This window comes from Canis lupus, chromosome X, assembly GCF_003254725.2.
Source record: "Canis lupus dingo isolate Sandy chromosome X, ASM325472v2, whole genome shotgun sequence".
Taxonomy (NCBI): domain Eukaryota; kingdom Metazoa; phylum Chordata; class Mammalia; order Carnivora; family Canidae; genus Canis; species Canis lupus.
In genome coordinates this window covers 79882764-79895397 of record NC_064281.1, presented here as the reverse complement: position 1 = coordinate 79895397, position 12634 = coordinate 79882764, and the positions used below count along the sequence as shown (strand labels likewise).

At 39.9% G+C, this 12634-nt stretch overlaps 1 pseudogene; it reads left to right on the top strand.

Annotated features, from left to right (window-relative positions):
• Positions 1-1023: 1023 nt before the first annotated feature.
• LOC112649591 (U6 spliceosomal RNA) lies at positions 1024-1120 on the top strand (annotated as a pseudogene).
• The last annotated feature ends 11514 nt before the right edge of the window (positions 1121-12634 follow it).

Here is a 12634-nt window from a genome sequence, read left to right as displayed (position 1 = left end):
GTTTTTATATAGCACAGAAATGTATCTGGTCACAATAGGGCAAGTTCAGTCATGTATAAACTTTTCCTCTCTCTCTCTCTCTCTCTCTCTCTCTCTCTCTCTCTTTTGGTGAACACATTTCTAAACCCACGGCTTTCTACCACCTTTTCTCTCTTTCCCAACGCCCACAATTACTTAACTAACATAGAAGAAGGGGGGCTTAGTCATGTATTTCCTTGAATAACAGGGGAGAGACTTCTTGTATGAAGTGGTTAGTGTCTGTCCATATTAGCTTCTGCTGATGTTCTCCTTACACACTGGCTCCTGTTTATCCCTATAGACATCTGTTGAGTTGTTTCCTGTCCTGCCATGACCTTTGGTTTACAGGGATTCCTTTACGCATTGTCTTGTTGCCAATTTCAAATTCTCTTTTGACCTCTTGGTCCTCCTTCAACCTTTTAGGTGTACCCCCTCCCCCAGAGACATGAAAGCCATTCTCTTCACACCATACAAGGCTACCAGGGTTTTTATGAGGTTGTCCTCACGCATGTGCATCATAACATTTCTCAGCCATTATTGTTCTCCTGCAACAGAATCATGATGTTTGGCTTATCCACCCAGCTCTCAGATTTCCATGATGAGAATTGAGACAAAGTCCCTATAATTTTTATGGAGTTTCTTTTATCCTTTCTACCTGGAGCTCAGTCAAAACAGGTAGAAAAAGAAAGGTAAGAGCAGGGTGTGGGTTCCTTTTCAAAGGCTGGTGTATCTGCTAAGCTCTGTTGCCCAGAGAGGACATTACAGAAAAAATAATTTATATACTCAGTCTGGTATCTCCTGGAATATGGGGAAATAGTCTGTTCTGGAGAACCAAGCTTAAGGGAGTCTCTGATGTACCTTAGTGGAAGCCATGCCTGAGATTTATGGATGAAAGGACAGGGTACTTAGACAAAAATGAAGGATTTTCCAGAATAATAGACCTGACCTGAGGATGCTTGCATTATAGGTCACAGTCAATACTAATGTGTACATATGCCATAGAGAAACTGAGTTATTAGAACAGCCACTAGTGATACAGAGAAGATTAGCATGGCCTCTGTGCAAGACTGACATGCAAATTCAAGAAGTGCTCCATATTTTTTTTTTTTAAAGAACAACCACCAAGAGGGTATTTGTGTGAAGAATGCATGGCATTCTGGGACAATAGAGTGAAAGTAACTTTGGAGTTGATGATTAGGACTTGGATCATGAAGACCAAGGCCTCCAAAGAGAGGACACAAAGGCTTTTCTGGCCTTTGGGGCAAAGGTCTTTGGTGTGAAAAAAATATCCTAAGTTTAAGAATTGAGTAAGTAACCCCTTATTTAGGGGAGCCAATTTAACTTGGCTTTTTGTGGTACTCTTACAATGTTTGGAATCTGGTCTTTAGAAAATAGTTCCAAATTCCTCAACAAGCAGGGTTATTTAAGTAGTCTGAGAAAGTACTATACCATTCTAATGCAGGACTACCCAATTTGGGTGAAACATGAGTTTTTGAAAATATTTCCCAAGATTAATCTTGACTCCAAAGAGTCAAGAACAAATCAGTAAGGGAGAGAGTGGGTAAGTGGTAGTGAAAGAGGAGTAGTACAAATGAACAACAGGAGTGAACAGCATAATAGATGATACACTTTATCAAGGGTTTACTATATGCAAGGGTTGAATATTTACATATATTATTACACAAGGCATTTTTCATATATTAGCTCAATTAATTTTTGTGATAACCCTATGCAAGAGTGTGACTGAGTCAGCTAGCTCTGCTGTTTTCACTTCCACAGTGAAGGGTTATTTATTTATTTATTTATTTATTAGTGAAGGGTTATTTTAGGCAAGTGACAACCCAGTGAGGGGCTACATATTTCACCCAAACTTCTGTAGTTAAATGGAGTAATGTGATTAGTTTCTGTGGTAGACTGAATAATGGCCCTGAAATTTATCTACATCCTAATCTATAGAACCTATAAATATTAATTTTGCATGGCAAAAGGGACTTTGCTGATATGAAAAAGTTAAGAAGCTTATGATGGGGAATTTATCCTAGATTACCCAAATGGGCTATAAATGCAATCACAAGTGTCCCTTTAAAGGAGACACAGAGGGAGATTTGACCACAAGAGAAGGTGATGTGATAATGGAAGCAAGGAGAAATTTGAAGATATGTTGCTGGCATTGAAGATGGAGGAAGGGGCTATGAGCCAAAGAATGCAGAGAATAACAGCACTAAAAACTGGAAAAGGCAAGGAAATATATTCTCTCCTACATCCTGTGGATAAAGCACAGCCCTGCTCTTTTTTTTTTCCAGGAAAATTGATTTTATTTTATTTTTTTAATAATAAATTTATTTTTTATTGGTGTTCAATTTACCAACATACAGAATAACACCCAGTGCTCATCCCATCAAGTGCCCCCCTCAGTGCCCGTCACCCATTCACCCCCACCACCCGCCCTCCTCCCCTTCCTCCACCCCTAGTTCGTTTCCCAGAGTTAGGAGTCTTTATGTTCTGTCTCCCTTTCTGATATTTCCCACACATTTCTTCTCCCTTCCCTTCTTTCCCTTTCACTATTATTTATATTCCCCAAATGAATGAGAACATATAATGTTTGTCCTTCTCCGATTGACTTATTTCACTCAGCATAATACCCTCCAGTTCCATCCACGTTGAAGCAAATGGTGGGTATTTGTCGTTTCTAATGGCTGAGTAATATTCCATTGCATACATAAACCACATCTTCTTTATCCATTCATCTTTCGACGGACACCAAGGCTCCTTCCACAGTTTGGCTATTGTGGACATTACTGCTATAAACATCGGGGTACAGGTGTCCCGACATTTCATTGCATCTGTATCTTTGAGGTAAATCCCCAAGAGTGCAATTGCTGGGTCTGAGGGCAGGTCTATTTTTAACTCTTTGAGGAACCTCCACACAGTTTTCCAGAGTGGATGCACCAGTTCACATTCCCACCAACAGTGCCAGAGAGTTCCCTTTTCTCTGCATCCTCTCCAACATTTATGGTTTCCTGCCTTGTTAATTTTCCCCATTCTCACTGGTGTGAGGTGGTATCTCATTGTGGTTTTGATTTGTATTTCCCTGATGGCAAGTGATGCAGAGCATTTTCTCATGTGCATGTTGGCCATGTCTATGTCTTCCTCTGTGAGATTTCTCTTCAGCTCTTTTGCCCATTTCATGATTGGATTATTTGTTTCTTTGGTGTTGAGTTTAAGAAGTTCTTTATAGATCTTGGAAACAAGCCCTTTATCTGATACGTCATTTGCAAATATCTTCTCCCATTCTGTAGGTTGCCTTTTATTTTTGTTGAAAGTATCCTTTGCTGTGCAAAAGCTTCTTATCTTGATGAAGTCCCAATAGTTCATTTTTGCTTTTGTTTCTTTTGCCTTCATGGATGTATCTTGCAAGAAGTTACTGTGGCTGAGTTCAAAAAGGGTGTTGCCTGTGTTCTCCTCTAGGATTTTGATGGAATCTTTTTTTTTTTTTTGATGGAATCTTGGATCACATTTAGATCTTTCATCCATTTTGAGTTTATCTTTGCGTATGGTGAACTCATACAGCAATTTGGTAGCGTAGCAAGATACAAAATCAATGCCCGGAAATCAATGGCATTTCTATACACTAACAATGAGACTGAAGAAAGAGAAATTAAGGAATCAATCCCATTTACAATTGCACCCAAAAGCATAAGATACCTAGGAATAAACCTAACCAAAGAGGTCAAGGATCTATACCCTAAAAACTATAGAACACTTCTGAAAGAAATTGAGGAAGACACAAAGAGATTTAAAAATATTCCATGCTCATGGATTGGCAGAATTAATATTATGAAAATGTCAATGTTACCCAGGGCAATTTACACGTTTAATGCAATCCCTATCAAAATACCATGGACTTTCTTCAGAGAGTTGGAACAAATTATTTTAAGATTTGTGTGGAATCAGAAAAGACCTCAAATAGCCAGGGGAATTTTAAAAAAGAAAACCATAGCTGGGGGCATCACAATGCCAGATTTCAGGTTGTACTACAAAGCTGTGGTCATCAAGACAGTGTGGTACTGGCACAAAAACAGACACATAGATCAATGGAACAGAATAGAGAATCCAGAAGTGGACCCTCAACTTTATGGTCAACTAATATTCGATAAAGGAGGAAAGACTATCCACTGGAGAAAGACAGTCTCTTCAATAAATGGTTCTGGGAAAATTGGACATCCACATGCAGAAGAATGAAACTAAACCACTCTCTGACACTTGGTTTTGAATCAGTAAAACTATTTTGGTTTTCTGGCCTCCAGAGCTGTAAGCAAATTAATTTCTGTTGTTTTAAGCCACTAAATTTGTGGCAATTTTTTGCAGCAGCCATAGAAAACTAATACAATTTTCACCAATGAAATATGAATAAAACGTCACCAGGACCACGTTGTATTTTGTAAAGGCCCTTGGTGCTTTAAATGTCCTGGGCCATTTACTCCATAAAAATATATATATTTTATGAATGCATTGGTATACATATAAATATAATGCAGGTTTAATTCATTTTTGTGTGTTAATTATTATTATATTTTATCTTCTGATTTTAAAAGAAATTAAGTGCTTTTTTAATGAGCCCCCTAAAAGTATCATGAACCCTAGGCCCTGACAAATAGGTCAGTGATGTGTGTCACTTCTGAACCATGGAGGTTATAGAGTCAGTATTCCTTCTCTACTTTCTCTCTCTCTCTCTCTCTCTCTCTCTCTCTCTCTCTCAACAAAGGAGATAGAAGTTTATTATTATCACAAGGGAACAGCAGGCTGGACAGAAAGGGAGAGACTGTCTGCCACAAGGCAGTGGTGGAGGGCTGTAGTTAAGGAGAAAAGAGAGGATGTATGGGGACATATGGAATTTTCCTCTTTTGGTATTTATGTCTGGATGTAAGTAATCCATTGATCAGCTAAGGTTTATGGATACTTTTGAGGTAGGCCACCTAATGGGCTGGTATATATTCAGCCAGGGGGTAAGGGGTCACTGTGGGCCCTTTTAACTTACTCAGGTTTCTGTTGTTCAAGTTGGTTGCCTAAAAGCAGCATCTACATTCTGCCCTGACAGATTGACAATGGCAAATTTTTGCCATTTGGACAGAGGTCTCATCTTCAGTACCTGCTTCATGCTGATAGGGGTGTAGAGATGTCCCTACCTATGGGTCAACATTGTACAGTTGGGAATTTAATAGCTGTTACAGAAAGCCAACACAGCTGTGTCTAGAGTTCATAACATATGGGAGTCTCCTTGAGCAGAGAGGATCCTCTGTTGGCTTGAAGTTATGGCAGTGAAGGAGTCTCTGCATTAGGTGGAGAGGCATGGGGAAAAAACAGCAAAACATGATTAGAATAACAAGAAGGAAAAAAAGGTCAAATAAGAGTCCTTTGATAGTTGACAAAATTCCTCCTCCTGTCCAGGGGTTTAACCAGTCAGTAAAAGAAAGGAGGGGTCTTTTAGAGCACCAATTTGAGTGGGTTTCATGTCAGCTAGAAACCCAGAAATATTTTTCTGGTAATCTGGATTGCATGCACAGCATTCTGTCTTTATTATAGCACAAGTTCCACCTTGTGCAGCAGTTAAAATATCTAATGCCGTTCTATTTTGTAAGACTGCCTTATGCATTTGAGTTATTTCAGTGTTAAATAATGGAATGTCACTTTGAGAGTCATTTAAGGACTTAATTGTGTAGCAGGCGGTGTTGTCCATCATATGCTTTGAGTTGTTTAGTAAGTAATCAGGTAATTAATAAGAGGCACCTTTATGGAAACAAAAGAAAAAATATAAGTTAATGGAGCAAGCTACAAACTCAGTGTCTGAGTCTTGAGTGCTGTCAGTGAGGTTTTTAGAGGTCAGGCTTGAAGCATCCTCAGATGGAGTGGGGACAGGCAGTGGGAATCAGATGGGTATTTCTGGTTTATAATTCTAATGTCCCTGATGATCCTTTTCAATGGCCATTAGAGCAACAGGCACGAAGATTGTTCATATGAGTTTTGTAGCAAATTCTCCGAAGTTTACCTCATGTTGTCTCTCAGATGCAGGAGTGTGTTTAGCCACAGATCAAGGTGGTGGCTGGATCTGTGGGGACAAAGGAATAAAGGGGAGGGAGCTGAGAGAAGTAAGGCGGCTATGAGTTAGCCAGTGTCAGATAAGGGTTCCAACGGAGTCCATAATGTGTGTGGATTTACCCTGAATGAGCTGCTGCTGCCTACTGTGCCACATGTTGGGAATGGAGGCCTCATGGAAATACAGTGAGAGAACAAAGGAAAAAGAGTCCTTCACCTTCACAGGTACAGACAGTTTAACCTATTCACTCTCAGACCTTCAGACCACACCGGGGAGCTGCCCTGGCCAGATATCTTCAATTGTCTGAGAAATACTAGGGTTAGGTTGTTGAAGGGCCAAAAAGAGAAAGAAAGGTGAGAGAAGGATCCCTCCAAAAGGCAAGAGGGAAAATCTCTAACTCTTTCAGGCAAAAGTGGTTGAGTTAGTTCCCCCCTGGGGTTTCAGATCCTTGCTGAGGAGTAAACTCAGCCAGAGGTCATCAGTTCCCCAAGGAATACTATAGTCAATCCACTGAGGGAAAGTCTCAAGAAACTCCCAGTTAATCTGGGGAGAACTCTGGGCCAGGAAGGTTCCTTGTGTAGGGTCCACCAAATGTGGGGTAACCCAGTCAGGTGGAGGTCAGTGGTGTAGGTGATGAAAGTGATGAAATAATTCACCCAAGGCAGAACAAAGGAGATAGAAGTTATTCAATATGTATGCTGCAAGGAAGCAGTGGTCAGGACAGCAAGGGAGAGACTGTCTACCTACTTTCCTTTTTTTAAGAAGAGCTCTCTCAGATCCCAGCAGCTTGCACTAAGAAAAAATACTCTGTTTTCTTTGAGTCACCATGTGAAGGAAAGTTGCCTTCTGCCAATTTCACTCTTACATGGGTGAAAAATAAACTTTTATTGTTTAAAGTCACAGAAATGTTGGGATAATTTGTAACAGTAGCTAACATTATACTGGAGTATATAGAGATTGGAACTTGGAACTGGGATTAACCCATAATAAAAATATATATGTGACTCTGGTTTAGTGGTCAAATTGTATGTAGCAAGGAAGTTGAAACTGGCAACTGGAGATGGAAAACCAAGAATAGTGGCAAACATTGTGTGAATGTATCAGCCATGATCACTTGGAAGTCAGGACAAAGACCTACTAAGCCTGAAGCTCTAGAAGGAGAGATTGGATAATAGAATGTTGATAATGTGCATTGATTGTTATTTGCTGTGCTTAACAAGATGTGTCAAGAAAGGATATTATTATAAGAATTATCTGGTTTGAGATTAAAGACAAAGCAATAGAAAGTCTTAGTCTTCTCAGGTGCCATAACCATATAAAGTCTCAGATCAACTTGCAGCAAGGTTGATGTCTGTTGAGTATTCTCTCTTTGACTACTTTTGTTTGTTTGTTTGTTTCTTTCTTTCTTTCTTTCTTTCCGAGAAAGAGGGAGACAGAAGAGGAGCAGGAGAAGGAGTAGAGGGAGAGGGACATGTAGACTGTGCTGAGCACAGAGCCTGATGTGGGGCTCCATCACATAACCCTGAAATCATGGCCCAAGCCAAAATCAAGAGTTGGGTGCTTAACTGAGTCACCCAGGCACCCCTTTTTGACTTCTTTTCTTGACAGATGGCTTCATACTGTGTTCTAGCATGGTCTTCCCTTGATGCATGCACATAAATTTTTCTCTCTTCTTTTTCTTCCTCCTCCTCCTCCTTCCATCTGTTCTATTAGACTAAGACTCCAGCCCTATTATTTCATTTTACCTTAACTACTTTCTAAGAACCCTCTCTCCAAATATAATTTTGTTGGATATTAAGCCTTCAATATATGAATTTTGAAAGGAACATGATTTAATCCATAAAATTCCACCCAGTCTCCCTAAAATTTATGTCTTCATGCACGCAAAATTCATTCAGTCTCAACAGTTCCCAAAGTCATATTCATTCTAGCATCAATTCTAAAGTCTAAAGCCCCAAATCTCTCCTAAATATTATTTAAATCAGATATAAATGAGATCCAAGGTGTAATTCATCCTGAAGCAAAACTCCTCTTCAGTTGTGACTGTGAAACCAGACAATTTCTGTGCTTCCAAAATACAGCAGTGGGACAGGCATAGAATAGACATTTTCATTTCAAAAAGGACAAATTAGAAGGGGTTTCAAAGGGATGATGGGTCCCATGCAAGTCCAAAACCTAGTAAAACAAATGTCATTAGGTTTTTTTTATAATAAATTTATTTTTTATTGGTGTTCACTTTGCCAACATACGGAATAACACCCAGTGCTCATCCCCTCAAGTGCCCCCCTCAGTGCCCGTCACCCTTTCACCCCACCCCCCGTCCTCCTCCCGTTCCACCACCCCTAGTTCGTTTCCCAGAGTTAGGAGTCTCTCATGTTCTGTCTCCATTTCTGATATTTCCCACACATTTCTTCTCCCTTCCCTTATATTCCCTTTCACTATTATTTATATTCCCCAAATGAATGAGAACATATAATGTTTGTCCTTCTCCGATTGACTTACTTCACTCACTCAGCATAATACCCTCCAGTTCCATCCACGTTGAAGCAAATGGTGGGTATTTGTCGTTTCTAATGGCTGAGTAATATTCCATTGTATACATAAACCACATCTTCTTTATCCATTCATCTTTCGATGGACACCGAGGCTCCTTCCACAGTTTGGCTATTGTGGACATTGCTGCTAGAAACAATCCACAAAAACAAGGACTGAATAGATATCATGATGACACTAAACTCATATCTGTCAGTAGTAACTCTGAATGTGAAAGGGCTTAATGACCCCATCAAAAGATGCAGGGTTTCAGACTGGATAAAAAAGCAGGACCCATCTATTTGCTGTCTACAAGAGACTCATTTTAAACAGAAGGACAAAAAAAAAAAATTAACAGAAGGACACCTACATCCTGAAAATAAAAGGTTGGAGAACCATTTACCATTCAAATGGTCCTCAAAAGAAAGCAGGGGTAGCCATCCTCATATCAGATAAACTAAAATTTACCCCGAAGACTGTAGTGAGAGATGAAGAAGGACACTATATCATACTTAAAGGATCTATGCAACAAGAGGGCTTAACAATCCTCAATATATATGCCCTGAATGTGGGAGCTGCCAAATATTTAAATCAATTAATAACCAAAATGAAGAAATACTTAGATAATAATACACTTATACTTGGTGACTTTAATGTAGCTCTTTCTATACTTGATAGGTCTTCTAAGCAAAACATCTCCAAAGAAACGAGAGCTTTAAATGATACACTGGACCAGATGGATTTCACAGATATCTACAGAACTTTACATCCAAACTCAACTGAATACACATTCTTGTCATTAGGTTTTAAGGCTCAAAAACAATCCTCTCAGGGCAGCCTGAGTGGCTCAGTGGTTTAGCGCCACCTTTGGCCCAGGGTTTGATCCTGGAGACCCAGGATTGAGTCCCATGTCATGCTCCCTGCATGGAGCCTGCTTCTTCCTCTGCCTGTGTCTCTGCCTCGGTGTGTGTGTGTCTCTCGTGAATAAATAAGCAAAATCTTAAAAAAATAAAAAACAATCCTCTCAGTTCAATACTCTGTCCTCCAAGTCCACTGGGGTGGCAGCATCACCTTTGTAGTTCTAGGTGGAGGGTTGTGCTCCCACAACTCTGCTAAGTCAGGTGCCTATCCACAAGGTTCCACATAATCCTATTCCCAAGGCTTTGGGGAGAAGCCATTTTGCATGTTGAAACTGAGGCAATGGCTCTGATGATTTCTGAATCACTCTCAGGGTCATTTTTCTCTCTTCTTGAAGAATATAGCACATATTCACAACCAGATAGCTCTATTGTCCCATTCCATCAAATCCAATAAGAAGCTTTCCTTCATTTTTGTCTCTTATCTATTCTAACCCCTTCAGTTTAAACTGACAATGTTTCTATTAATATAACCTCATAAACTTTTTATCTCGTGATAGTCTAGCCAAATAACCTCTTTTTTTGAAATATAGATAAGCTTAGAATTTTCCAAATCTTTAACTTCTGGCTCCTTTTGCTTAACAATTCCTTCTTTAATTTATCTCTTCTTTTGTATCTTATGATAAGCAATCATGAAGAACCAAACCACTTTTTAAAAACTTTAATTAGGGATCCCTGGGTGGCGCAGCGGTTTGGCGCCTGCCTTTGGCCCAGGGCGCGATCCTGGAGACCCGGGATCGAATCCCACGTCGGGCTCCCGGTGCATGGAGCCTGCTTCTCCCTCTGCCTGTGTCTCTGCCTCTCTCTCTCTCTCTCTCTCTCTCTCTGTGACTATCATGAATAAATAAAAAAAAAATTTAAAAAATAAAAAAAATAAAAACTTTAATTAGAAACCTCCTCAGAAAAATATTCAACTTAATCACTTGTAAGTTATACTTTCCACAAAACTAGAACACAATTAAGCCAAGGTCTCTCTACTTTATAACAAGGATCTCCTTTCCTCCAGTTTCCAATAATACGGTTCTCATTTCCAGCTGAGGCCTCACTAGAATCACCCTAATGTCCATTTGTTTAAATTACACACTAAAACTCTCCTAGCTCCTACCCATTACTCAGTTCCAAAACCACTTCCACATTTTTAAGGTATTTGCTAGAGCAGTGCTCTACTTCTCAGTAAGAAAACATGTTTTAATCTGCTTGTGTTCCCATAACAAAATAACATAGATTGGGTGGCTTAACTGATAGAAATGCATTTTCTCAGTTATGTAAGTTACAGGTTCCAGATCAAGATGCAGCAGGACTGGTTTCTAGTGAGTTATCTACTCTTGGCTTATGAACAATCACTTTCTCACTCTATCTTGACATGGCCTTTCTTCAGTGCACATGTAGAGAGAGAGAGAGGGGAAGATAGAAGGATATTGAGTGTGAAATCTTCTTGTAAAGCCACCAATCTTATCAGATTAGGACTCCATCCTATGGCCTCATTTTACCGTAAATATATCCTAAAAGCCCTATCTCCAAACACAGTCACATTGAGTGCTAGCGTTTCAACATATACATTTTGGAGGGGCACACTCAACCCATAGGAATGGCCTTGCAGAATTTAAAATATTGTATTATAATGAGAAAGACTTCAGGCTGAAAAACTCTTTAAGCAAAAAGGCTCCTTAAGTTTCCTCAGAGAGCATGTCAGAATAGAAAGCTCTAAAAACCCATTCCTTCACAAAATAACTAATAAATTGTCAAAACATATTAGAATAAGGTTTTCCTAACTTTGGAAACTAACCAAAAGCTTATGGCAACCAGAGAAATGCTTAATTAAGAAAAACATAGCTGAGGAAGAGTTAAGATGGTGGGGGACTAGGAGGACCCTAAGCTTGACCTGTCCCTCAAACACATATAGATAATTATCAAACCATTCTGAACACCCAAGAAAGTAATCTGAGGTCTGAGAGAATGAAACTACAAGTCCACAAGTAGAAAAGCAATCACCTCCTAGAAGGTAGGAGGTGCAGAGTCGATCTGCAGGAGCTATAACTATGGATACCGCAGACTAGAGGGAACCATGTTTATGGAGGCTGCCACAAAGTAGTGGAGTGGAAAATCTGAAATTTTAGAAGTCTGCCACCACCAGGGTCATGCCTGGCTTAAAGGTATCAGGTAGAGAAGTAGGGCAGAGAACCAGGAGTGAACAGTGTGGTCTGAGGATCCCCTGAGTTGCAGGATGAACAGGTGGTACCAACATGTTGCACTATTCCCAGGCATAGGAGTGGGGGCTCAAGCTGAAGTCAGTGAGCCTGGGTGCTGGCTCTCTGCTCCACCTTGCCACAAACTCTGAACCACTGAACAGTTGTGTGACCACTATCCTGAAACAGGACATCAAATGGCAAAAGCATGGCCAGACCCTCCCCCAGAGGATCAACATGGGTCCAGGCCAGGGGAGTCCCCAAATTTGGAGTTTTGAAACCCAATTATGTGTCTCAGACAAAAACAGTTCAGACAGGGGCAGGATGAAGGCAAGGATCTGACAGAAGCTGGGGACACAAGAGGAGTGACCAATTGCTCTTCTGTGAGGGCTTCCTGAAGAGTGGGGGGTGCAAACTCTCAGCTCCCAGTCTAAAGAGAAGTGTGCTCCATTTTCATCCCACTTACCAGAGTTGAAAGATTTCAAGGAGCAAAACAGCACCACCTAGTGGAAGGCACAATCACTTACATGAAGTCCTGCCCTCCCTACACCCTGAAGGCACATCTCCACTAGGGCAAGTCCACCTGAAAAATCAATGCAACAAACCCTTCCCCCAGAAGACCAGCACAAACACCTCACATACACCAAGTCTATTGATCACAGAGTGCTGCAAAGTTTAAGCTCTAGGCGAAATAGGATCTAGCTTCTTTTTCACTTTTTTTTACTTTTTATTTTACTATTTTTCTTATTTTTAACTGTTTTTCATTTTTATCATTATTTTCTTAACTTTTATTTATATATATTTATATATTATTTTTATAAAAAATTTTTTGTTTTATTTATTTTTGGATCTAGCTCCTTTTAACAAGCAGACCAAAACATACCTAA